The following is a 27,731-nucleotide window of genomic DNA, read 5'->3' as shown; positions in this document are numbered from 1 at the left end:
TCTTTAAACTGTACACCTATTTTGCAGACACTTTTATATGTGTGTGCCTGTGTCTATCTCATCCCCTATAACAAGTACCATGAAGGTAGGGCTTTACCTGTTTTGTTTATTGCCAGATCATCAGCATATGGAAGTGTGCATATACAGCTGATATTCAATACATATTTTTGAATAAATGAACAAATTCATTACTTAATGAATATTTTCAGAATATAAATTCTGATGTTTAAAATAGTAAAAGCAATAGACAAGAGCACTTTTGCCATAAGTTCCACACATAGTGATGAGAGACACAAAGAGAATGGAATGAAGTGAGGGGAGAGGTGTTCACTGTGACCAGTGTCATCCAGGGAAGACAAGCCAGACAGGGAGGATGGTAAGGAGAGAGGGGAGGGGAGGGGGCATTCTAAGCCGAAGGACCAACACAGTAATTACTACTATTAACTGAATTTTTACATTGCTCCAGATCTTATCTGATATTCATTACAAGCCATTAAGGTAAATGACATTATTACCTTCATTTCACAGATGAGCTCATGACTTTCAAAGATCTAGGAAGTGGACTTGTGGCCTCATCTGTCTGACTCTAGTACAGACACAAGCAGAGGTGGGAACACACGTGGAGAACTTGGCTTGTGGACAGGGAGTGGCTCCTCCTAGGCTGGGCTTTCCAAGTTCAGCTCTGACCCCACTGAGCTCACTCCCTGGCCCGGCCCCATCATGGGGCAGGACTATGTGCGAGGTGCCCAGCTCCTCTTCGGTGAAAGTGAGTGAGTAGCCGATGACTAGGGGTGAGTCACCTGCTTCTCATCCGGTGGCAGCAAAGGCACCATTATCTCAGCAGAGATCCTTTTCCTGCAAAAGGCAGATGCAGACTGAGGAACTGGGGTTTTGCATCTCAGGTTTCCAGGGATGCATGAGCACCAGCTGAGGTAAATGGGATCGCAAGCCAAGTCCATACTTAGAAACAGTCATGGAAACTTCCACTCTTCAAAGAGAAATCCTCTTATGTGTTCCAGGGAAAATTAATAATAATAAAAGTAATAATGGTGGCATTTACCCAGTACCAGGCTCTGTGGTAAGCGCTTTATATGCTCAAAAGAACAGTGTGAGGTATTTAGTGTCTCCATTTTACCAATGACTTGCTCAAGGTGATACAAACTGTAATCTATGTATGCAGGACTCAAATCCAGATTGACAGGCTACAGAACCCGAGTTTTTAACCACATCCCTCTAATGCCTCTTGGGCGTGACAATGCAGTGAAAGGGTTAGGAGATACCTGGGAAATTGTCAAGTTAAGGAGGGATGGTATTGCCCGTTATGTTGATGACCCTGGATAGGGATTTAGTTGGGTGTCCTTGGGTCACTTCACCAAGAACTCTCTCTCTACCTTCATGCCCTCCATCTGCTCCCACCTGCTTCCCAGACCTCCAGACAACGTGTCTCTGAAAGTTTACCAGGTCCCTTAAGGCAAGGACCAGCCTTAAGGTTGTGCCTCTCCTTGCAAGGCTAACAAGGATGTGTTAAATTCCCCCTGGGAGCGTGTTGTGTTTCCCTCTTGCATTAAGTTAAAATTCAGACACATTTGCATCTTTATTTTACCTTGAGCTTCCGTTGGCAGTGGTTCCCACTGCCTTAGCTTTCAGTTTCTCTGTTCTTTCCTCCACATCACCCAAACTCCTGCAAGACTTGAGCGGAAAGTTAATGCTGAGACAGACAGGCAAGGCACCCAAGAGAGCTCACAACTTTAAAAGAGGCTTTTTAAAATCTAGACTAAAATGAAGAAGCAAATCAACACTTCTTGATTTTACCTTATTTGTAAGTTTGGATTTTCTTAAATCAGGACCTCTTCTTTCTAAATCAGATCACATTTGTGTTATGAGAAAAATATGATAGGAAAAAGAAAACCTATAGAGAAAAAGGATATTCAAGGCTTATAACGCAAAAATCCGAGCCCCTTTCCTGACTGTATCTTTTAAACCTGAAATGCTAAATTTTATTAAATTGCTTCCAATTTATACGTTGCAAACAGAGCCCAGACAGGCTCAATTATAGTCCTTTCCAAATCAGGCTTCATCTAGTCTCCACCCTGGGCTCAGACCAAATTAGGTCTCTTAGCCCTGCCCTCCCTCACGCACACAGCAATCGCACCAGTTCTCTGGTGGGCTTCACGGGTGTGGTCGGAGAGCTGAGGGCCCAGGTAGCTGCCCCAGTTCCAGCAATTATCTCCGTGCAGTTCACCCCATGCCCTGTCATTGCTGAAATGAGAAACATACGTGAAAAGAAAACAGACTGAACTGGCCTCATCCTGCCTCTCCCCAATGCCACAGAGGCTTGCAAAGATGTTTTTGGCATCACGGAGCAAGAAAATTGCCAAGAAGAGACCTTCAGAAGAGTCTCTGAGAGACTTAACACTGTGATCCGTGGGAAAGCTATAAAAACGGAAGAAGAAAATCAGAAGAGAAGGTCAGACAGTACAAGCAGGGGAGTCTCAAGGTGGTATTAGGTGAAAATTTAAAATACTTGAAGATGGCTGGTTCAAAAAAAGAGGCATCATTTTAAGAATAGACAACACTGAAAATAGGTACCATGGACTGCAGTGCAAAGAGAATTCTTGTAATATCTAAATGCTTATAATACTTGGCGACTGGTTGACAGGTGCAGGATTTTGTAATGAAGTTTCCACTTTCTCCACCTCTTCCTATGCATCACGTTCCCATATATATATGAAACAAAAAGAGAGAGATTTGACCTTGTCCACTAAGATTCATACCTTCCCTTTGCTGTCTCCAGCGTTTCCGTTTTAGTCAGTTGATTCCCAGATACCTAGTGGTGTGCAATTAGGAGTTAGATGATGTTACTTCTACTACTACTGCTAGTAATAATAACAAAAGCAGCTAAGATTACTGAATGTTTACTGTGTACCAGGCACTGTTTGTTTTTGTTTTATTGAAGTATAGTTGGTTTACAGTGTTGTGTTAGTTTCTGGTGTCAGCAAAGTGATTCAGTTATATATATATATACATTTTTTTAGATTCTTTTCCATTATAGGTTACTACAAGATATTGAATATAGTTCCCTGTGCTATACAGTAGGACCTTGTTGTTTATCTATTTTATATGTAGTAGTGCGTATCTGTTAATCCCAAACTCCTAATTTATGCCCCCCTCCCTTTTCCCCTTTGGTAACCGTAAGTTTGTTCTCTATGTCTGTGAGTCTGTTTCTGTTCACTTCGTATAGTAATCTCTAGGTCTATCCATGTTGCTGCAAATGGCAATATTTCATTCTTTCTTATGGCTGAATAATATTCCATTGTATATATATGTCCCACATCCTCTTTATCCATTCACCTGCCTTGGACACTTAGATTGTTTCCATGTCTTGGCTATTGTAAATAGTGCTGCAATGAACATTGGGGTGCATGTATCTTTTCAAATTAGAGTTTTCTCCAGATATATGCCCAAGGGTGGGATTGCTGGATCATATGGTAGCTCTATTTTTAGTTTTTTAAGGAACTTCCATACTGTTCTCCATAGTGGCTACACCAATCTACATTCCCACTGACAGTGTAGGAGGGTTCCCTTTTCTCCACACCCTCTTCAGCATTTATGATTTGTAGACTTTTTGATGATGGCTATTCTGACTACAATGAGGTGATACCTCATTGTACTTTTGATTTCGCTAATGATTAGCAATGTTGAGCATCTTTTCATGTCTAGGCACTGTTTTAAGTATTTTATAAGTTTGAACTCAGTAATCAGCATAGTACTTTCCTCACAGGATTAAATGTCCACCTTATATACAAGAAAGCGGATGCATGAACAGTCTCTTGCATTCCTGGTGTTACACAGCTTGTACGTGATAGAGAAGCTAGAGGAAAGACCAGAAGATTTAGGCAACTGGGTTCAGACAGTCCACATAATAGAGCCCTGGGAGGGGTGAAGGAGGAAGAAAAGAGAAAAGCCAAATGGGCTGGACATGAAGAGAGACTTTGGGGTTACCAGAGCAACAGCAAGTGGGAAAGACTTAAGAAAGAAAGACAAGACACTTTTCAGAAACATTGCTATAGATTAGGAATTGGATCAACTTTAATGTTCTTCAAGGGACACAAGTAAAAATTGTACTTGTGTACAATTTTACTTGTACACAAATAGAGTATCTTATAATACTCTATGTGTTGGACTGGGTTCTCAGATCACAGCTCCATAGAGCATGGGCCGTATAAGGACCCTTTTATGAGGATTACACATCTAAAGTGCTTTATGGTTTCACATATATGATCTCACCAGTTAAGCACAATAATCTCACGAGGATACAGTGTAGTGATGAGGTGTATTTGCAGGAAGAGAATAGGGAGGAGTGAGGTCCCTCCTAATAGCTTAGAAACAAGATGGCTTCCCTATAATTAAGCTATGAAGTCAACAAACAACGGATTCATCCACTGAACAAATACTTATGGAGAACCTACTGTGTAGCAGGAACTGTTCTACACAGTGGGATATAGTGCTGAACCCAATGAACATTTTCTGGAGCTTACATCCTAATAAGGAAAGAGAGAAAAGAACCAAATGAATGAATACACAATAATGTCAGTTAGTAGCTGACCCAGTGGTTCTGATCAAAGATCTGCAAAGTCATCCTAAGAAGCCTGGATACCTACCAGCTCTGCAAGCTCCCATTTTCACCTATAGGACTGAATGTGTCACCCAACACGAGGGTAGGAGGTTGGGTAGCTATAGAAGAATGGAAAAGGAAGAGTTTGGGAGCCCGATATCAGCAGAGCCCACAAAGAAACCGTAGGAAAGACGTATTTCAAATCAAGCTCTACCCCTTCCCAGTTGTGTGACTTTGGGCCAGTTACCTACCCTCTCTGTACCTCAGTTGCCTCCACTGTAATAATACTGCCTATATCTTAGGATTTGGGTATGCATTAAACAAGGCATCATCTATAAAGTATTTACCATAGTGCACTCAAAAAATGTTGCTTGCTATCCATATTATTGCAGTACCCCTACTGATGAAGCTGCTGGCTCTAGGAGAACTGGGGAAACTCATTAAGTTGATGGCAAAGACTAAAATTTATGACAGGAGTCCAGCTTGGTGACAGTCCTTACTGCTGATCACAAGGCCCAAACACTTAGGTTGAGGGCTAGTGCAGAGCTCAGCATTGATAGAAAATGCCCTCCGGAGATACCTGAATTGGGTTGTCTGTACATTTCTCTATCTTCAAAATTCTTCTTATTTAATGTTCTTATTAACCAAAAGAAGCATCAGCAGTCATTATCAAGCACTAACTGGGTCCTGGCACTAGCCCCACGTTCTAGAGAATACAAGGACAACACTAACTTGAGGCCAAACTTAGTTTCCTGCCTCAAGCAGCGCACCGCCTAGCTAGGAAGTAAGATCTACGTGAACTCTGAACGGAAAGAAACCCAACGCAGCACAAAGTCAGGGCAACGCTCGGGCAGCCCCACAAAGCACCACCGAGGAGAATAAGGAGGCTGAGCCATAGCGGGAGGAAGAGAGGACACTTTCGCAGAGGGCCTTCTAGAGCCAGCCCCCAAAACACACGTTGTCGTTTACCCCTCCCACATGCCCCCACCGGGATACATGCTTAAGTCCATTTTATAGATGAGAAAACTAAGTTTCAGAGAAGCTGAATGACTTGATCAGAGTCATCAGATACTCAGAGAGTGCCCCAGGATACAAATTCAGGTCTGACCTCTAACTTTTTCTTATTTTCCTGGTTTTTGTTATCTCCTGTTATTACAGGAGGCGATATCGGGCAACGTTAAGAGTGTGGTGGGATCCGGGGACAGAGCTGGGATTTGAATTGATCTAATTGTGTGATGTGGGCAAATTATTTTGTCTCCTTGTGCCTGTTCTCTCAGATTTCAAAAGATGTCTCATGACAACATCCCTCTCATGACGTTTTTGAGAATTAAACGACATGATCCTTGCTTAGCACACAGGTGGCGCTCAGTAAGTGTTGGCGGCGAGATCAGATACGATGATGCCACTGCGTCCTCCTAAATCCACTCTTCCCCAGTCCTGCCGCCCTAAGACAGCTCTAAAGACCTGAGAACTAGAACCCTGGGGCAGAACTGGTACCTTGAGAAGAAGGGAAAGTAGCCATCGGGGGAAGACTGGGCCAAAAGCTTGGATGAACACTTCCCAGGGCAGGCAGATCCCACTCACCAGCTACCTGGTTTCCTTCAGGAGCTGTGCTGCTCAGGATGGACTCTTTTGGAAACAGCTGTCCTTACAGCCGAGGCTGTCACTGTTCCACTCACGCCCCCTGAGCTCACCATGTTCAGCCCCGTCATGCTCTACCTCAGGGATCACTCTGGCCAGAGGAGCAGCGGAGGCTCCTACACAGAACAGCCTGAAGTAGGTAGATGTCGCCCCCAGCTTCCTTGCTTCCTGGAGCAGGGAGAGTCTGAAGCACAGTCTCCACCACGCGCCACAGTTCCCTGCAGGATTGAACTACAGTTGCCCACACAGTAATCTACTCATTAACACGTCCTTTTTTATTCCCTTTCCTCTCTCACATCCCCACTTCCCTACTTGTGCTTCCTGAGATCACCCGAATCCCAGTTTCAGGGTCTGCTTCAGGGGGAACCCAGCTCACTAGCTCAGCACTAGTCTCTCTTCCCACTGGGACTTATAATGACAGCCCTTCGGCTTTTGAATAGGGTTTATTATCAAAACACCCAGTCTGCTTAAAACAGGGACTGGAACTAAATGAGTGTCACCAGCCAGTTACCAGTTTTTCAGTATTTACCTTGTTCTCCACTGCCCCCAGCTCCACCACCAACCTGAACACCTGCTCAGGATGGGGTCCTTACACCCCTGGTTACCTTGATGCTCTTCTCAGGGAAAAGACTGGAGGAAGCAGTCAATTTCTGTGATATCTCTGAACTAAGGAATGTTTAATCTGAGGACTTAAAAAGAAAACAGGTTTCCCGAATCAGCAAAGATTTATGCTAAACAACCTTCTTATGAAATGACCCACTGAGAAAGAGACTCGCTGTAGCAGTTTAAGAGATTTCTTGGGAGAGGAGAGAGGAGTCATATTCCTTCTCACTAGCTGACTCTAAGTACTAAGTGTCCCATGCTGCCAACTGGACTCTTAGCAAAGTGCAAAACAGCTCTTTGTAAAGCCCTATCAGATATCATTGATCCATTTAGAAAATATTTATTGAGCACCTGCCATGTGCCTGTGTAGGCTCTGAACTAGGTAGTGGGGATAGAGTACTGAAAAAACAACAACAGCAGCAAAACCGCAAGGTCTCTGTTGCTCCATAACAAGTAGCACCAAAACTTAATGGCTTAAAGCAATAACCATTTTCTTTAAATTCTGCAGGTTAGCAATTTGGGTCAGGCTCAGCTGGGCTGTTCTGCTTGTCTCATCTGGGGTCACTCATGCGACTGTAGTCATTTCGTACCTCAACTAGGACAGGATAGTCTGAGATGGCTTGACTCCCATCTGGAAGGGAGTGCTAGCTACCAGCTGCTTGGTCTAGAGGGTTTCTGTCTGCTCTTCCTCTAGCAGGTTACCCTCGGAAGTTCCACGGCGTCATGTGTGTAACATTCTGTGGGTCAAAGGCAGTCACAAGGCCTGCCCAGTTGTAAGGGATACTCCATGTCTGGATGGAAGATGCTTCAAAGATACATTGCAAATGGCGTGGTTACAGTTTGGGGAAGTAGTTGTGGCCATTTCTACTGCAATCTACTGTGTACTGGAATAGTTGAGACAAACAGCAAATATATATATAACAATGCTTATCACAAGAAAAAAAATTGTAACCATGCATGGTGACACACACTACTAGACATATTGTGATGATTCTACAATGTATATAAATATCAAAACATTATGTTGTATACCTGAAGCTAATATGTCAATTATATCTCAAAATCAAAAACAAACGGAAACCAGAAACAGTGCTTAGAAGTTCTCAACCCCGTTTCCACATAAGAATTACCTGGAGAGCTTTGCAAAAATCTACCAGACCCTCCACCACAGACCAATAAAATCAAGGACTGAAGCCTGGGAATCCACATGATTAACCAGCTTCCCAAATGGTTCTAATGTGCTTTGAGAATCACAGGTTCAAGTGCACTGAAGGAAAAATAAAGCAGCGTAGGGGAATCTAGAGCACTGAGAGAACTGATAAGACGTGGACATCGAGGAAGGACTCTCTAAAAAGGAAACGTTTGAGCTAAGACCCAACTGAACCAAGAGAGCCGGATAACCTTGGTGCCACTGGAAGAGGAGAGGGAAGCAAGTGAAAATACTGAGGCCAGGGGTAGGGAGGAGGCCCAGGCGGCAGGAGTGGACATAGAGGAAGACACACTGGAGGAATGGTGCAGACCACGCAGGAAGTGCCTTGAAAGAATGTTCTGCTCACTTTGCCGGAGTCAAGGTCTTACGGTTGATCCGGTTTCTCTGTCACCTCACTTGGTTTTTGTAAAGAGGGGAAGCAATAAAGAACTGACTAAATACCCTGTCTGCGGAAGGGCACACGACTTTTCAAGAGTTATTTTTTTAAAAGAACTCACTAATTCAACGGCAGTCTCTGGGAAACAGGAAACAAAGGTGGATGGGTGGAGCATGTGGGATGAGAAAACAAGCCAACAGCAAAAAGCACCGAGAACACACGTGTGGGGCATAAAGGAACTCAACGCTGAGCGCTCCCCGGGCGCGGGTTCTTCACTTTGCAGGAGCAAATGCAAGGCATGGTCCCTCGTCCCACAGCTAATTAGCCGCTGAGAGAGGATAAGGACGCCGGGATTCAGCTCCTGCTTCTCTCCCACCCTTCTTTGCCACCTCCGCCCCGCCGCTCAGCCTGTCCTTGCCGGAGCACATTCAGGCACCACCAGAGGGATCTTCAGCATCTTAGCCTCGACCGCCTTCACCCGCTTCTCCAACAAGGCGTCTAACTAGCTGTGAGCTTCCCTGGGAGAAGCCGGCTCAGCGTGGAGCTGTCACTTTACACACCTCCATCTGTGGCCGCAGCGGGAGGCAGCTGCATCCGACCACGCCCCCGCCCCGTGAAGTCGCTTTAGAAGGTAAGGGGGATGTGGTGTGGCCCAATTCCCAGAGACAGTGTCTCTGCAAGAAGGCACGGTCCCAGAGAAGAAGAGAAAACTAAGGCGCAGAGAATTCTAAACCCACCGAGTGAAAAGTGGTCGGTGTACCCTCCCCAGACACTACGTGGCTGGAGATTCCACCAGCCCCTTTCCTGCTCCTATGGGACCCAAGTCAGTCACTGCGCTGAGAGCTCCCAGACCACAGCCTTCCCCCGGGCCAGGCCCTCCCTAAGGCCCTGAAGGCCCCGCATGAGACTTAAGCAGGAGGAGGATTGCTGTTCAATAGGCAGAATCCCAGGGCCCTCTCCAAACCCACTGAATCAGAATCTATGGAGTTGGGAACCTGGGACTGCTCATTGTACACAAGCTCCCCAGCTAATGCTGTTGCAGGTTGATAGTCCCAAGCTTAAATGAAAACTTAAAAGTAATTCCCAACCCCCAGCAACCAAGAGAATTTCTCTTTCATTAGCCTGATAGGAAACCCCTGACCCTAAACCCTTTTCCAAAACATACCACTAGACAGGAGGCCCCGGAGTGAGGCCCAGCTCCGGCAGAAAGAGGATATTTCCCCAAGGAACTGCTTTCAGTAAGCTTGGAAAACAATTGGCTCTGCAGCCCACACAGTCTGCAGCAGCCTCCTAGCTCTCCACGGATTACAGGGATCTTGCTAAACTCGAATGAGGAGACCCTCATGACCAGGGCTCTTAGCTGGCTTGAGCCCACTGCGCCAGTTTGGACATTGGCATTGTTGATGGAAACCCCAGCACACAGTTCTGGGAGAGGAGAGAAGCAGGGCCCTGGCTTGCCACATTTCTCGGAGGTGAAAAGGTTTGGCCCAAACTAGTTCTGTTGGAGACGCAGACTTTAATTAAATGGGGGTGTGATGATGAAGGTAAGAAGGGGTGAAGGAGAAAGCCACTGAGACGGGCAGGGCCTGCAGGGAAGCCCCGCATCACCTCCTGGGCAACCAAGTTCTTTTTATTCTTTCTCTCTCCCCATTTCTCCCTCCTCTTTCTCTCCTTTTCCTTTGCTCTCTTCCTTTTTTCTTGTCTCTTCTTGTCTCTCTCTCCCCTTCCCACATCCTCTTTCATTTTCTCATTCTCTCTTCCTCTCTGTCTCCCCTTTTCTTCCTTTTCTTTATCTCCTTCCCTCCTCCCCTCCCCTTTCTCTTCAGTTTGCAGCAAACATTTACCAAGTGTCCGCTCTGTGCCCAGCCCTGTGGATAGCCCTGAAGAGAGAGAAGCACACCATCAGTGGTCTCTAAACGCTCCCAACTCACAGGGAAGATCCAAGGAATAGGCAATTGCAATTCAGTTACAAGTGGTAAGTGGGGACATCTCATCCAGGCCGCAGCTCAAGGAGGCGATGTCTGAGCAGACGCTTGAGAGGTGAATGTGTAGCAGGCCAGGAGGAGGGGTAGAGAGTGCTCCAGGCTGGTATAAGTTCCTAATTCAAGAGAAACACGACACCTCTGAGGGACTGTGAGGGTCCAGGGCTGCCATGCATGGTTGTGCAGGTTGCATCCTGCACAAGACACTGGGTCCTAGAGCCATCCTGGGGGAAGGACCTTCCTTCACACAGTGAGCCTCCTGTGTTTGGCTCCTATGTCGACAGGAATGTCATGCCAGATTCTTCTACTGTTACGCTTCTTCATGGTACGTTGGCAAAAGATTGGGACGAGAACAGTAAAGTAGGAGATTAAGGAGAAGCATCTTTCTCTGCTCGTTCAGGGAAGTGGCATGATATTCTCAGCCTCTACCCAGTCTGAGGCTCACCAGGTCTAACCAAATCTGGAATTTCTTCCCCAGCACTTTATCCTTACTAGGTATATTTGGTACCCCCGTCTTCAGATTAGTGTCTCTTCTCTGAAGACATCCATGCCCTTGGATCGGACTGCATGGAAATGTTCTGTTTCCCAATAATTCCAGCCAGCATTTACCTAGTGATGCCTCATTACCATTTAGATAACACCTTCATGATGTATATGAGAAATCATCACTTATTCTCCCCTTCAGGAAGAAGAGGTGTTTGATATATTGCATTCTTTTTCAGAGTTTGGTTCCATCTCTGATCAAAGGCTCTTTGAACAGTTAGATGCACTTAAGAAACATGTGCATTCTTTCCTAGTAATTAAAGCTCATTTAACTGGTCAGGAAGTTGATTCTCAGCTGTGACAAACATGGCCTCAAGACACCAGCAATAAACTCCTTCACCTTCAGAACTGAAACCCCAAGGAAAACTAAGGGTTGCCTCTGAACATCTTTTTCCTCTGCAGTCGAACCCCAAAATAGACTTTACTCTGATTGAAGTAGTATTGACTCAACCTTGCCCATTAGAGTTCTTTGAAGGAAGGGTTACTTGGCAGTAACCTTCAGAATCCTACTCAGAAATAGGATTCTGAAATATTTAGGAAAAGGAATATATATTGTTATCTTTGGGGAAGATGTTTCAAAATGAGTAGACTTCATCTTCTTTGTATAGAAGAACCTATTTATTTGCAAAAAGAGTAAATGGGGGAAGAGGCTCCTCTAGCCTTTAAAATTTGCACTATCAGAAAAGGGAAAAAAGGAAAGGGGTTTTTGCCCTCCGATGGGAATGACTGGTGAGAGACTTGCATACTCATGCAGTAGCCTGTCCCCAAGCATAGAGACATGGCTAGAAGACATCACAGTCCCAAAGGCATAGCTGAATGCCATAGACAGAGACTAAAAGACCTGGAGGGCTGTCCTGCTCAACCCTTCATTCTAGAGATGAGAAAACTGGGGCTCAGTGAAGCCAAGTCACATGCAACTCAGTGGCAGTGCTGAGATGAGTCCCCCAATCTTCTGCGAAGAACTTTCTCAGCACCATGATGCTCCCTGATTTATTGTCTTTTATTTCATTAATTCATGAGGGCTCAGCTCTGTGGGGATCCAGAGAAAGTAAATGACGTGGTCTCCACCCACAAAGAGCTTTTGATTCTTCTAATCATCCTAAAATAATGTTACTAGTGTTTTTGAGCTAGCCCACTGACCTGGAAAATGCTTTAGATTGTATTTAACACAACACCTTTCTTGTCTACAAAGAAATAAGGCTAACTCACAACTACTGTTCCCTGAGCATTTACTGGAATCAGTGGGAGACAGTGGCTTCAAGCATGGAGAACAGAAGCTGACAGAGAAGGGGGGTGCTTTCTTCTCTATATAATAGACCAGAAACAGGAGGTAGTAAATTGTGTGTGCAGAAGTGTGTGTGTGTGATTTTAAGCTGAAATGACACATATCTAACACATGCATGGATTTTAATATCTGACAGATTGGGCTCAAATACTGACTCTGATCAAATTTACTGTGTGATCTTGGTCAAAGGAGATAACCTCTCTCAGCAGCAGTTTCTTCACGTCCAAAGTGGGAATAACCGAATCAGAGCTGACATGGAACCTTGGTGTGAAGATCGAACAAGGCAGAGGATGTTAAGTTCCTGCCTCCCAGGGATACAGGAGAGGCCAGTTCCTCTTTTGGGGGGTAATTATGATTAGAGAGAGTGGAGAAATGAGGTCTCTACTTTCTATTTTCCCGTATTCTTTCAATTCTCCAGGATTAAGATGTTTTCAACTGTGAAACAGAAGGGAGAAGACAGGAAGGAGACTTTATTAAGGATGAAAAATGGCTACGATTTTGCAAGCAGTCTTGTTGACAGAATGTGAGTAGGAATGAGGAAATTAATAGCTACTGATACAACTGCCTTCCAAATGGCAACCTCGAGGCTGACACACAGTGAGGCCTCAGTTTCTCAGATTCACTGAGGCACCTTGAGAAATGAGGTCAGGGAAGGCCTCTGTTGATAAGCTGCTCACTGCCTTGGGAGACTGAGGACGGGGATCTGTCCATCAAAACAATCTCTTCCAAAGAGGGGAATGAATATTGTTAAGCCCCTACCACGTGCTCAGCCTGTACTAGCTGCCTTTGCATGCACAAATTTAAATATTTTGTCAATCTTATAGATTAGGTATAATTAACTCGCTTTTACAGATGAGGTCATTGAGGGCAGAGAACTTAACTTGCCCGAGGACACGTGTTTGGAAATTGACAGTCATTTAGAACCCACGCCTGCCTAACTCCAAAGTTTATGCTTCTCCCTCTCTATAAGACCACCTTCCATGAAGTGTGCAGTGGATATGAAGGGAGATAGTCTTAGGACAGTGGGTGCTGGGGTCACTTTATTGATGATTATTTCACTTGTGCTAGCATTTAGATCCATCATTGAGTAGCTGGGTGAATTTGGCAAGTTACTTAATATGTCTAATTTGTACCCCAATTTCCACATCTGTAACTATTTTGTGATTTTGAAGACATCATTTCCATCCTACGGGGGTGCTGAGAGATTTAGAACCTTTAGACCCTATAGAACCACCTACCCTCACTCAGAATGCCGCCAGAGCCTAACTTCACTGAGTAAAGAATGAGCAGAGATGTTTCTAGGACTGCGTATCTGTGAGGGAATAGAGAATATAAACTCAAGTTCCATATTATTTCTTTTCCTGAGTCAGCTCAGTCCTTATCACTAACCTGGGGCTGAACCATTCTCATGTTTCTCAACCTTCTTTTCCTAAATTTTCTAGAGTCTCCTGACTGCAGGAGACCAGGAGAGCTGAATACATGGCTGAGTTAGTTAATCCACACGATCCAGGATTTGATGGACACTAGAGAACTTGAAGAAAGATACAACCTTGAGTCCAGTCCCTGTGGAAGCCACAGGGAGAAGCCCTAAATGTCAGAGGACTGCCCGTTCTAACTAGTGGATGAAAACTTATAGCAGCTATGGTATGCTATAAGGTATGGAATGAGAACAGCGTGGACTTTGGAGACTCCGAGCTCAAATCTCAACTTCAAGATTACTGGCTGTATGGCCTTAGGCAAGGATTCTTCTAATGGGCAACCTTGCTCAGGGACTCCTCATGGGTCTGGCCAGAACTTCACTGTCTAACACTCTTTTGTCTTAATCCTCCTTTCTCCCCTCTCCTTTCTCAGATGTCAGCCCTGTATCATGGTCTGAAGGCTTAATCTGCCCTCTGCTGCTCCTTTCTTCTTTATTCTTCACAGTTGTTACTTCCAGCAAATCTTATCCCCAAGAAAGCTTGCGGACGGGCACATTCACTACCCAGCTTGTAATGAGGATATCATCCTGAGTGGGACATGAGATATGAATAGCCCCTGGCACAAGGTGGTGACCTAACTGCAGAAGAGTCACCGAGGCAACCTGAGAAAACATCGTGATGGAGAAGGATGCCCTTGCCAGTGTGATAATTCAGGCACTTCAAAGATATGGGGGAAACCACTGCGTACAAGGACAGCAGAGTTGGCTAGACACCAATAAGTTGTACTGATGCCCTGCAGGGGATGAAGAGAAACTAAAAGTGGTCAAAAAAATAGCTAATGACTGAGTGTGAGAGCCAGAGGGCCTTTTTGGTAGTTTAAAGGAAGTTCTTATCTTCTGCAGAGGAATGACAGACAATGATACTCATTTACAGTTTTGCCCTAAGCCTATATTAACTCTCTTTCCCTCTGTAATAATACAGTCCAAAGAGATCTGGACTTTGGGGATATCCTACAGAATGTCACATTGATCTATTACACTGATGTCATCATGTTGATTGAGCAGTACAGGTGAGAAGTGGTACCAGTGTTAGAGGCAATGGTAAGATACATTGCTAGGGATGATGGGAGATAAACCCTATGAATTTCAGGGATCTTCCCTTTCAGAAATGTTTCTGGGTGTCTACTGGTCAGGAGTATACTAGGATATCCCCTCAAAGTAAAACACAAATGGCTTCATCTTATATCACCTACCACAAAGAAGCACAGCATCCAATAGGCCTCTTTGATTTCTGGGGGAAATACATTCCGTACCCAGGCACATTGCTCCAGCTGTATACTGGATGACACGGAAAGATGCCAGCTTTAAGTGGAGCCACAGCAGGAAAGAGCCCTGCAGCACATCCAGGCTGCAATACAAACATTCCTGTAAATTGAGCCATGCGGCTTCACAGACCCTGTGGGATCAGATGCATCTACAGCAGGGGAAATGATCCTGTGTGGATTTATAGAAGGCACCAGTGGGAAAACCACAATTCAAGCCCCTGGGGTTTGGGAACATGGCCATGACATCTGCAGTGAAACTTATATACATTAGGAGAAACTTCTCCTCTCATGTTATTGGGTCCTGGTAGAGAAGGAATGGTTGACCATGGGGCATCAAATGACCATGTGTCCATAACTGTCCACTCTGAGCTAGATTATGCTAGATGCAACAAGTCATAGACTCGGATGCAGTAGAGGTCCATCTATAATATAGGAACGATACATCTGGGTTTGAGTCAGACAGAACAGGACAAGGGGTACAAACAATCTTCACAGCCAGGTAGTCCAAAGCCCCATGTTACCCACCACAGTCGGATGAGTGGCCCCTTGAGCTGCACTTATGGCCACAGAGAAGGACCTATACAGCCAGCTAAAACCCAAGTTTAGAATACAGGTGGGTCAGCTTGGTACGTGGGTGCATGCAAATAATGGGCAATGGCTACACTGCAGGAGTGGCCTTGAAAGAGAGTGAAGTGTGAAAATGTCACTGGGTGAAACTGTGATCAGTGTACCTGGTTATCTACTTTGTGTGGAAAAAGAAGTAGCTCAAGGTGAGAATATATTTCTTGGATGGCTGCTCAGAAGCATGGAAGGAAAAAATCTGAAAGATTGATAATAAGGATGTCCGAGAGACGTGGATTAACATAGAGACTGTCATACAAAGTGAAGTAAGTCAGAAAGAGAAAAACAAATATCATATATTAACGCATATATGTGGAATCTAGAAAAATGGTACGGATGAACCGGTTTGCAAGGCAGAAATAGAGACACAGATGTAGAGAACAAATGTATGAACAGCAAGGGGGGAAAGCGGGGGGGAAGGGGGGGCGATGAACTGGGAGATTGTGATTGACATATATACACTAATATGTATAAAACAGATAACTAATAAGAACCTGCTGTATTAAAAATATAAAATAAAATTCAAAAAAATAGCATTAAAAATAAAATATATTTTCTTATGTCATTGTAACACACACAAAAAAAAGGATGGGGCTTCGCTGGTGGCACAGTGGTTAAGAATCTGCCTGCCAATGCAGGAGACACCAGCTCGAGCCCTGGTCCGGGAAGATCCCACATGCCCTGGAGCAACTAAGCCTGCACGCCACAACTACTGAGCCTGCGCTCTGGAGCCCACGTGCCTAGAGTCCGGGCTCCACAACAAGAGAAGCCACCGCAATGAGAAGCCCATGCACCACAACGAAGAGTAGCCCTCGCTCGCTGCAACTAGAGAAAGCCCGCGCACAGCAACGAAGACCCAACGCAGCCAAAAATTAATTAATTTTTTGAAAAAAATAAGGATGCTCATAGTAGAGATATGTGGATGGACCTATTGGTGTGGACCCAAAGAAATCTGCATTTCACATTAAAGCCAACCAGAAAGCATACACCACAGAAGGGGCCCCGAGCATCCAAGTAGACTAAGTGACTCAGCTACTGACATCAGCCACACTTCTACTTCAACCACCCCTGAACTGGGATGACGGGCACATGAACAGTGGCCATGGGAGCAGAGACGGAGGTCACAGATGGGCCCAACATGACAGTCTCCCATTAATGCACCCCTTTTAATTCACTCTCATGACACTTCATATTTCTCTTGTGCTGCACTTACTACAGTTGTAACTAAACCTCACCCCTTTCCCCAAATGGAGACTGAGTGGGGGAAAAAGACCTCTTTCTGGATTAGGCATTTCACAGTTTTTCTTTGTGTAACTGAGAGCGCCTTTAGGAAGGGGCATTTGCTGTCTTTCCGATTCCAGCAGGCCCCAAAGGTTTCAATCTGGAAGGAGGAAAGAATAATAATTGGATTTACTAACTTTACGGGAAAGGAAAAGCTATGCAGCTTACAGGTACTGGAGAAGTTACTTTCTTCCTTCCATGGCTTGAGAATGTACTGTCCTTGAGAACTAATGATGTCCTCAGAGATGCAGGTATGCGCATGGATCAACACGTACTAAGTTAATTAAGCAGATGTATCTGCAAAACATCCCGTCAGAAAAACCGTGCAGGTGTACCTGCAAAACATCCCGTCAGGAAAACCATGCAGAAGGATATTATCTACCTCCACCCAAGCCTGTGAGACCTAGAGCCTCCAATTTCCTTCCCCATACTGGAATGTCAACAGGTATCTATCTCCATTTGTCCTGCCAAATTTCTAGGACACCATTCCTGACACAAGGACTCAGCCTTCGGATATTGTATGATGAGAATAAGACAGAGGGAACTGGGTTGCAAATCACCTCACGTTAAGAGGGGTGGAGTTCCTCACAGGGGAAGATAAGAGAAAGAGTAGGAATGCAAGGGCAGAGAAACTGACGAAAGAACCGGAACCCCTTTAGGAAGGGGTTGCCTCGAAAGCTACTTCTCCACTGAGTTTTGAAAAAATTGTATTCAGCACATAACTTTATGTTTTCCTTTTGTGTGTTGTCTTTGCCTTTTTAAAAAATACACATTTTAGGGCTTCCCTGGTGGCGCAGTGGTTGAGCGTCCGCCTGCCAATGCAGGGGACACGGGTTCGTGCTCCGGTCCGGGAAGATCCCACATGCCGCAGAGCGGCTGGGCCTGTGAGCCATGGCCACTGAACCTGCGCGTCTGGAGCCTGTGCTCTGCAACGGGAGAGGCCACAACAGTGAGAGGCCCGCGTACCGCAAAAAAACAACAACAACAAAAAAAACACATTTTATTGGAAATATAATATACATGGCAGAACATATTTACCTAAGTATACAACTCAATGATTTTTATTAAAATGAATATACCTCTGTAACTTCAACTCCCAGGTTAAGTCAGAGACTATTTGCATATCCCCTACCAGTCACAACCCATTCCTTCCTTAAAGGAAACCACTGACCTGGCCTCCTGAAAGGATAGAAAAATTCATACAAACCATCATTCCCCATGGAAAATAAGAAAACCTTGATAGGCTAGTTGCAAAAGCCATGCATTTAAAGGCATCAGAGTGCTGCAGAAAGGAAGAGGACTGGAAGGACTGAGATTCCAAGGGGTAAAACAGCACAGGTGAGCTAGGCTTTGCAGCTGCCCCTGAAGACATTTGCGAATTCTGGGTATGGGCCAGAGGCTGCTAATTTGTACTTGGCCTGGGAAGAGCACTGATGCTGAGACAAGTGCAGAAGAACCGGTGGGACAGAGCTTCTGGCAGACACAGGAAGGGAGTGACAAAGATGGAACACTGAGGGGCTTCAAACACATGACATTATTCTCTTAAGACATTTGCTGAATCTTGAAGCTGCATAGAGCAAGAGTAGAAAGGCCTGAGCCCCAAATCAGAAAAGTACAGTGGAATTTCCCATAGCCTGTCACTGCCTAAGAGACAAAAAGTCATTATGAGGAAGGGTCCTGAGAACTATGGACAGGAGTAGAAAGTCCTTGTTATGAGCTGAACTATGTCCCCGTAAAATTCATATATTCAAGTCCTAGCCTCCAGTACCATAGAATGTGACTGTATTTGGATATAGGGTCTTTAAATAGGTAATTAAGTTAAAATGAGGCCATTAGGGGGCCCCTAAGCCAATGTGACTGGTGTTTTTATAAGAAGAGGAAATTAGGGGCTTCCCTGGTGGTGCAGTGGTTGAGAGTCCGCCTGCCGATACAGGGGACACGGGTTCGTGCCCCGGTCTGGGAAGATCCCACATGCAGTGGAGCGGCTGGGCCCGTGAGCCATGGCCGCTGAGCCTGCACGTCCGGAGCCTGTGCTCCCCAATGGGAGAGGCCCACAAACCACAAAAAAAAAAAAAGAGGAGGAAATTAGGACACAGACATGTTCAGAGGGAAGACCATGTGGAGACACAGTGAGAAGGCGGCCGTCTACACACCAAGGAGAGCGGCCTCAGAAGAAGCAAACACTGCTGACACCTTCATCTGAGGCAGAGCTTCATCTGAGGCTACAGCCTCCAGAACTGTGATAAAGAAGATTTATGTTATTTAAGCCACCCAGTCTGTGGTACTTTGTTATGGCAGCCCTGGTGAGGCAACACTGATTACCTGCAGCTGCTTTTCCCAGGGCACCTGCTGACCTGGGCACCTCTAAAGTCTGCAAATCCAGGCTTAGCCTCTGGCAGAGGGCCACTTCTGTGGGACAGATAAAGTAGCACAGCAAGTCCTGGCAGTTTTATTAGGCTGAAGTGACAAAATTTAAGACTTGAGGAGCCTCGAACATACTACCAGTCTCCTTGTCAGTATATTTGCCAAATTCTGAAGCTTCAAAGGTGGGGAATCAAAATGCCAAGCCACAGGGCTTCCCTGGTGGCGCAGTGGTTGAGAGTCCGCCTGCTGATGCAGGGGACACGGGTTCGTGCCCCGGTCCGGGAAGATCCCACATGCCGCTGGAGCGGCTGGGCCCGTGAGCCATGGCCGCTGAGCCTGCACGTCCAGAGCCTGTGCTCCGCAACAGGAGAGGCCACAACAGTGAGAGGCCCACGTACCACAAAAAAAAAAAAAAAAGAAAAAGAAAGAAAAAAAAAAAGCCAAGCCACAAATCTCCAGAGATTGGAGCAAAATTTTCTGCTGTTACTGAGTTGAAGGAAAGTCAGGCTCTCAAATGAAATTCCTGATGGTCACAACAAGAAGGAATCAGACTGAAACTTTTACTTAACAAAACTGTGACCCAGTTTAACCATGCACCTATGACTGGATTAAGGAGATTACCACCACCACCCCGTTTTGTTTGTTTGTTTGTTTAGCTGTGTCAGGTCTTCGTTGCTGCGTGCACCCTTTCTCTAGTTGCAGCGAGCAGGCGCTACTCTTCATTGCGGTGCGTGGGCTTCTCATTGCAGTGGCTTCTCTTGTTGTAGAGCATGGACTCTAGGTGTGCAGTCTTCAGTAGTTGCAGCACGAGAGCTCAGTAGTTGCAGCTCACAAGCTCTAGAGTGTGAGCTCAGTAGTTGCAGCTCACGGGCTCTAGAGTGCGAGCTCAGTAGTTGTGGCACACGGACTTAGTTGCTCTGCGGCATGTGGGATTTTCCTGGGCCAGGGATCGAACCCATGTCCCCTGCAATGGCAGGAGGATTCCTAACCACTGTGCCACCAGGGAAGTCCAGATTAGCCCCTTTGATAGGCACTATTTGCCTATCAAAGGATAGGGTGAATTTACCTGTGGAAGATAACATCATCTGGAACTCTACAGTATTTTAAGGTATTTAATTAAAATTTACTGTGCATGTAGAAACAGAACCATGTAACATAGCCAAGGGAAAAAACAAATGATAAAAGGAGATCCACGGATGATTCAGAAACAATCAATTCTCATTATGTGTAGTAGTTCTGTTCCATAAAGTTACCATGAACACTGAGTACTGAATACTGAACTGTTTCTCCAAGTGAAAATATGCAGATAGGTTCCTTTCCAGCCTCTGGTAATTTTTTTCAATCAAAATGCCATTTGCATTATATAGGTTTGATGGACAATAGCCTTATAAAACAAGCCAGCCTCACTGGCATTGAAAACCTGCTCTTCCATGTAACTCTTTTCCTATATAACAATTAGCAAGTGTCTTAAAATTCTTCCACAGCCTCCTTATCTGCAGAACCTGCCTTGCCCACAAGTTTGACATTTTTCATGCCATATAGCCTTTTGAAATGTGTGAGCCACCGGGAGTAGCTATTTCACATTTTCCTGACCCTGAGTAATGTGACAGTAAATTTCATTGGTATTCAGTGTCACAATAGTGCTTCTCACTATACTTTTGAGTCCACAATTTTAGCTTCTTTTCCATAGCTTCATCATGTACTATCAATGTTATTTAGCACTTTCTGGAGTGGCTTCACATATGGATTACCAAATTTCCTCTTTCTTTTCCCAGATGTATCATGTTGTTGATTGATTAACACTGAACTCACAACCTGTAGCACTATAACTCGTGCCCAAAGTTTGTATCACATACCCATTTTCTCCATGAGGTACATCACAGCCTTCTTGAACTTAGAAACACTTAACAGCACCTTAACATTATGCTTGGGGGGCATTTGAAATAGGTAAGTCGCCAAATAAACCACAAAAATGCAAAAAACATAGCAAATAAACCACAAAAAGCACACTTGTTTACAGTATGAGAGGTGAAACAAGAAGGCAGAGCATTGCCTTCTTCTACTTTAGCTGGGAATGTGTGCACCAAGTGAATCAAACTTTTCACCCTCTGCACCTATCCACAAATGACCATGAAAGTGCTGTGAGTATTGATTTGGGGGTTACAGATAAATTTTAGAAAGTAAGCAGATTCACAAAAGAAATCCACAAATGAGGATCTACTCTATGAGTGTGAGCAAAGACTTCAAAATAACTATCATTAATATATTCAAAAGTATAAAGAAAAACTGAAAAAAGGTAGATAATTTCATCAGAGAATTGGAATCTATTAAAAAAGAATCAAATGGCCATAAAATTGGAAACTTGATGAATAGACTTAAAAGAATACTGGATCTAGAAAAGACAGGGTTATTTAACTGGAAGAAAGGAAAAACAGGACAAACTAAGGATTATTTTTTAAAAAACAGAACAGCATAGTGGACAGGTGAGGAACATCAAAGTCAAATTGTCAAAAATGAAAAACAGAGAAAATCTTAAAAGTAGAAAGAGAAAAAAGCATTAACTCCAAAGGAGTATTAAATTTTACAGCCGCCTATGTAATGGAAACTATGGAAATCATGATTCAATTGAATCATATCTTTAGAGTTCTAAAACATGATAATTATCCTAACTTCTACTACCACAGATTAATTTTTTTTCTGTTTTTGAACACTGTATAAGTGAAACTATCGTTTTCTTTTGGGTCAGGTTTCCTTTGTTGAACATTTTATTTGTGAGATTCATCTATGTTGTTGCCTGTAGCAATAGTTCATTCATTCTAACTACTGTGTAGAATACCATTGTAGCAATGAGCACAAATAATTTAATGGCACTACTATTTATGCACTATTTGGTTGTTTCCAACTTGTAACTAATATGAAAACTACTGCTATGAACATACTTAAGTGCATGAGTGTTTTGGTGCCACATTTCTACTGGGTACGTTTGAGGAGTGGAATTGCTAACTCACGAAATATGCAGATGCTGTGAACTAAATTGTGTCCTCCTCAAATTCATGGGTTGAAGCTATAACCCCCATGTGAGTGTATTGGAGATACAGCCTTAAAGAGGTAGTTAAGCTTAAATGAGGTTATAAGATGTGTTCTGATAGAACTAGTGCCCTTATATGAAGAGGAAGAGATACCCAAGTTCTCTCTCCACCATGGGAGGACACAGCAAGAAGTCAGCCATCTGCAAGCCAGGAAGAGAATTATCACCAGAATCCGACCATGCTGGCACCTTTTCATACTGCCTTCTTTCACTTAGCAGTGCGCATTTTAGGTGGCTTGCTAGCTCATTTATTTTTATTGCTAAATAATATTCTATTGAATGGATGTACCACACTTTATTTACCTACTGAATAGATTGTTTTTATCAGTCTAACATCTTGGTCACTTCCAGTTTGGGGCAATTATGAATAAAGCTGCTATTCATGTGCAGATATGAGTTTTCAACTCATTTAGGTAAATATCTAGGAGCACAACTTCTGAAATGTATAAGACTATGTTTAACTTTTTAAAAATAGCATTCTTTTCATTCTCACCATCAATGAATGAGAATTTCTGTTGCTCCACATCCTCCCTGGCATTTGGTGGTGTCAGTGCTTTGGATTTTAGCTATTCTAACAGGTATGTAGTAGTGTCTCATTGTTTTAATTTCTGATTCCCTTATGACATATGATGTTAAGCATCTTTTCATATGCTTATTTGCCATCTGTATATCTAGTTTGGTAAAGTGTCTGTTTAGATATTTTGCTCATTTTTTAAAAATTGGATTTTTTTCTTCTTATTGTTGAATTTTAAGAGGTATTTGTATATAGCTGATCCTTAAGGAACACAGGGGTTAGTGGTCCCAACCTTCCATGCAATTGAAAACATGACCTTTATCCATGGCTTTGTTTCCACAGATTCAACGAACCACAGATTGTGTAGTACTGTAGTACAGATTTAGTACTGTAGTACAGATCTAGTACTGTAGTACAGATTTAGACCAGATTATTCTGGTCCCAGTAAGGCAGGAAAGACAGGGCTAGACCCAAGGACAGCCTCCTCATACACAGACGTTAGGCAAAAGGCAAAGCCACCCCCTTGTTTTGCACTTAATGTGATCATGAACATGGAGGAATGGCGTCAGCAACAGGAACATAAATTAAACTTTGAGACACCTGAATAGGGAACTCTGGCCATAAAACCGGCAGAACATGGCCGAGCATGCCCAATAGAACTTCCCAGGCTGCAATGACTGCTCTAAGACCTTCCACGTGTGACGTTTGACTAGTAAAGGAAAAGTTAAGGGAAAACAGCTTTTCGAGTGCAAGTGCAATGGCTTCAGGAGCCCAGCGCTCAAGAAAGGAAGCTGATATAAACTGGTGAAATCATACCCCTGCCTCCACCTTCTCATTAATGAATATTCCACCCCTAATCCAAGAAACCTCCACCCGGTCAAGGAATTAAAATGAATTAAAAAGGGGGTCAGAAAACCCCTAGAGGTGCTCCCCACTGGCAAGGTTGCCCATACTCTTCTCTGAGCGCATACTTTCACTTTGGCCCTTTAATAAATTGCTTTTTTGCTTCTCTCTATGCCTCAGTCTCTGTATGTTACTCCTTTGCATTCCCTGTCCAAATTCATTTAGACAGGTAGAACAAGAACCCGGACCTTTAATTTGGCCTGTCCAGCAGCACCGGGTCCCTCAGGCAGCCACCCCTGTGGGCACACACCCAGGTGCTGCTCATGTCCCGTGCTCCCTCCCTCCGCCTTTCACTTCCCAGCTGCCAAGATCCTGGAAGATTTGAAGCTCAGCAAAGAAGGGAAATCCATTGAGAACAGTCTGTAAAGTGTCAAGCAACATCCAGATATTACCTGTGAAACAAGAGGGAAGATGGAAGCAGGGCACAACCTTTAAAAGAATGATACCGCATTGAGGATACGACGTAACTGGTTAGAACCAATTAGGCCCAAGATGGCAGAAGACTCAGCTTCCAGTAGACCTTGAGTCTCATTATACGCTCATTGGAATACATTAGTATGCTAAACGACACATCCACAGGTGCCCTGACAGTTCCAAGGCTAACCATAAAAGGCCAAAAAGTGGGCAGTGGCCAATTCCTGGAAACCCTTGCCCCTTCCCTGAAACAGTCGGAATAATCCTCCCACTCATTAGCCTATGAAATTACCCAGCCCACAAAAACGAATCACCCTGTATTTTGGGGCCTCTTGCCTTCTGAGATGGCCCACACTCTGTGGAGTGTGTTCCTCCCAAAGCCGTTCTCACCTATGAGCCGCATTCTGTCTCTGGAATGTGTATCTCTCTAAATAAATCCATTCCTTACTTATCACTTTGTTTCTTACTGACTTGTTTCTGCAACAAGACATAAAGAACCTGAGCTTCATTAAGTCCTGAGATCAGGTGTGTAATTTCAATTAACAGACAGTGGGTTCAAGTCCCAATCTGAGTTGCGTGGTTTCACCTGCTCTATTCCTTGCTCCTGTGCCCAAACCTCAGATTCTTCCACTGGGACAAGATGGGGCAGGGTAGAAGGCTTGAGCTCACCTCTCACGAGCGCACCAAAGTCACAGCTGCTGAACCACCAACGATTAAAAAGACTGGAACCTACCAGAAAAGATACTCTACATCCAAAGACATAAAGAAGAAACCCAATGAGACGGCAGGAGGAGTGCACTCACAATAAAATCAAACCCCATCCCCCCAGGTGGGCGACCGCAACCTAGAGAACAATTATTTGCAAAAGTTCTCCCACAAGAGAGTTCTGAGCCCCACATCAGGTTCCCCAGCCTGGGGGTCTGGCCTCAGGAGGAGGAGCCCCCAGAGCATTCGGCTTTGAAGGCCAACGGGGCCTGAGCACAGGAGCACCCCAGGACTGGGGGAAACAGAGACTCCACTCTTGGAGGGCGCACACAAGTTCTCGGGCACACTGAGACCCACGGCAAAAGCACTGACCGCATATAAACCTGGGCCAGACCTACCTGCTGGTCTTGGAGGGTCTTCTGGAGAGGCAGGGGTCTCCTGGGGCTCACTGTGGGGACAAAGACACTGGCGGCAGAGGTACTGGGTAATAATCATCAGCATGAGCTTCCCTGGAGGCCGCCACTTGGGGGCCAGAACCCGGCCCCAGCCAACGCCCGCTGTAGGCTCCAGTGCTGGGAAGCCTCAGGTCAAACAACCAAAAGGGTGGGAACACGTCCGCACCCATCGGCAGACAGGATGCCTAAAGACTTCCCGAGACAGCCCTCTAGACACGCCCCTTGACACGGCCCTCCACGCCAGAGAGCCAAGATGCAGCTCCACCCACCAGTGGGCAGGCACTGGCCGCTCCCACCAGGAAGCCTGCACGGTCTTCCAGCTTTCCCCACCAGGGGGCAGAAACCAGAAGGAAGAAAACTATTCAGTACAATCCGGCAGCCGGAGGAACCGGGTCCACAAACGCAGACCAGAACCTACCCTGGGACCAGCTGGATCCTGGCCCTTGGGTGATGAGAGGGAGTGTACTGCTGGGACACATAGGGGCCACACACAGAGGGGCCACACACAGAGGGCCACTTCTCCACCGTGAAGAAACATGACTAACCTTCCACATACATAAAAATACAAATAGAAATTTAGAAAAAAGTGAGACAGAAGAAAAATATGTTCCAGACAAAAGAACAAGATGAAACTATTCTGTTTTGGGGGGCTTCCATTGTTTCAGTAGAGACCTTAGCTGTCATGCATTGTTGATCCTAAAAGGTGATTTGTTTTCCCAATCACATTTAATATTTTGTTTCATTTAGTCTTCAGCAGTTTTTCACTGTCTTGTATCTATAATATGTGCTTTCATTTAATTTTATCCTGCTTGGGGTTAGCAGAGATTCTTGAAACTATGGCTTGATGTCTTTAATCAACTTTGATAAATTCTCTGTCATTCTCTCTTTAAATATTGTTTCTGCCCCCATTTTCTCCTTTCTGCCCTTTTGTGCATTGAATTACATGAATGTTAGACTACATGCCATGCCCTATATGTCTCTTATTCCACTTTTATGCTTTATGCTTTATTTTTCTATGCTCTGAATGGATGCTTTCTATTAAAATTCCTTCCAGTTCACTAATTGCGAATATATTCACCCTATCCTCTTGGCAGGTAGCTAGAGCAGGGGCATAATACCTCAATCCAGTGAGGGGATTTACTTCTGTGAGGATCAGTTTTAGACTTTGTAAGGCTTGGTCTAGCTTTGATTCAGTGCTACTTTTATCTTGTAGTTCTTGAAGAGTCCTTGGGTATTTTCCATGATTCCTCACCCTTAAAGGGTCTTGAACTTCAATTTGTTATCTCTTTTGTAATGTTAGATTGCTGAAAGTGCCACTTAGCTTTTCAGCTACATTCTGCTATGTTCCTTAAGCCCTCTCTCTATCCCCACCCCCCAACAAGCTTTTAAAAAAATGGTAAATGGCTCAAGGGAATAAATATGTCAGACTCACATTCCTGCATCTTGACCTCTCAAGTCCTTGTAACCTTAGAATCTCCCCAGTGTTTTCAAATAGATTATATTTTAAAATTTTATCCAACTTTTCCTACCATTCTTGGTGAGAGTATTGAGCTGTCACAAGCCATCTAGATAGCCATAATACCGTATTTTTTTATCATCTAAAAAATAGATGTTCACGAAAATCTTCAGGAAAAAAATCCATACCAATGTAAACTGGAAGAATGAAAAGACTCAGCAAAGTGAAAGGATAATCTGGTCTCTAATGTATATCGAGACGGCATAGCCTCCTATGAATGAGACATTTCTCCCAGTTCCAAAGGAACAGCTGTAAATTGAGCAGGGTCCCACAGTAGACCTGGGAGAAACCAAGCAGAATATCATATGTTAAAAGACAACTTCAAAGTGTCCCGCATAGAAGAGATGTGAGATCTCTGGGAATTCCCTGGAGGTCCAGTGGTTAGGACTCCGCACTTTCATTGCCAAGGGCGTGGGTTCGATCCCTGGTCAGGGAACTAAGATCCCGCAAGACACGTGGCACGGCCAGAAAAAAAAAGAAAGACCTCTCTTTGGTTACCGTATCACACACACACACACACACACACACACTATATACTGAGGCTCTGACCTCTGAAGGAGTGGAAAAAGTAGATGTTTGGCATAAATAATTAATTAATTAAATGTGTGATTCTTTCTTGATGTCTGACTTGTCTCGCAAGAGTATGATCTCCCTGAGGGCCGGGAAGAGGTTGCCTTTTGCACCCTTCTAATCTGATTATTTCAGTGCTTAGCATACAGCATGCATTCAGTAAATTTTAGCTATTTTTTTGGAAACAAAGGAAAGAAGAGAAGAGGCACCTTTAAGAGAAAGTGTCCCTTAGAGAAGCAGCAATAAAAACAAATCACAATTATCAAAGATTCTTGAAGCTGAATGTGCTTGTGTGTCACTGTC

The 27,731-nt window shown here is 44.4% G+C and overlaps 1 long non-coding RNA gene across 1 annotated transcript in view; it reads right to left on the bottom strand.

Annotated features, from left to right (window-relative positions):
• The window catches only part of LOC125961015 (uncharacterized), a 72,159-nt gene extending 46,664 nt beyond the window's left edge, over positions 1-25,495 (bottom strand). Inside the window, exon 1 of the long non-coding RNA XR_007471311.1 lies at positions 25,286-25,495. This is a non-coding gene — a long non-coding RNA (uncharacterized LOC125961015). The remainder of the gene's footprint in view (positions 1-25,285) is intronic.
• Between the last annotated feature and the right edge of the window lie 2,236 nt (positions 25,496-27,731).

This window comes from Orcinus orca, chromosome 14 (assembly GCF_937001465.1).
Source record: "Orcinus orca chromosome 14, mOrcOrc1.1, whole genome shotgun sequence".
Lineage (NCBI taxonomy): Eukaryota > Metazoa > Chordata > Mammalia > Artiodactyla > Delphinidae > Orcinus > Orcinus orca.
Note: the sequence above shows the minus strand (reverse complement) of the source record. Positions and strands in the feature narration are given on the sequence as shown.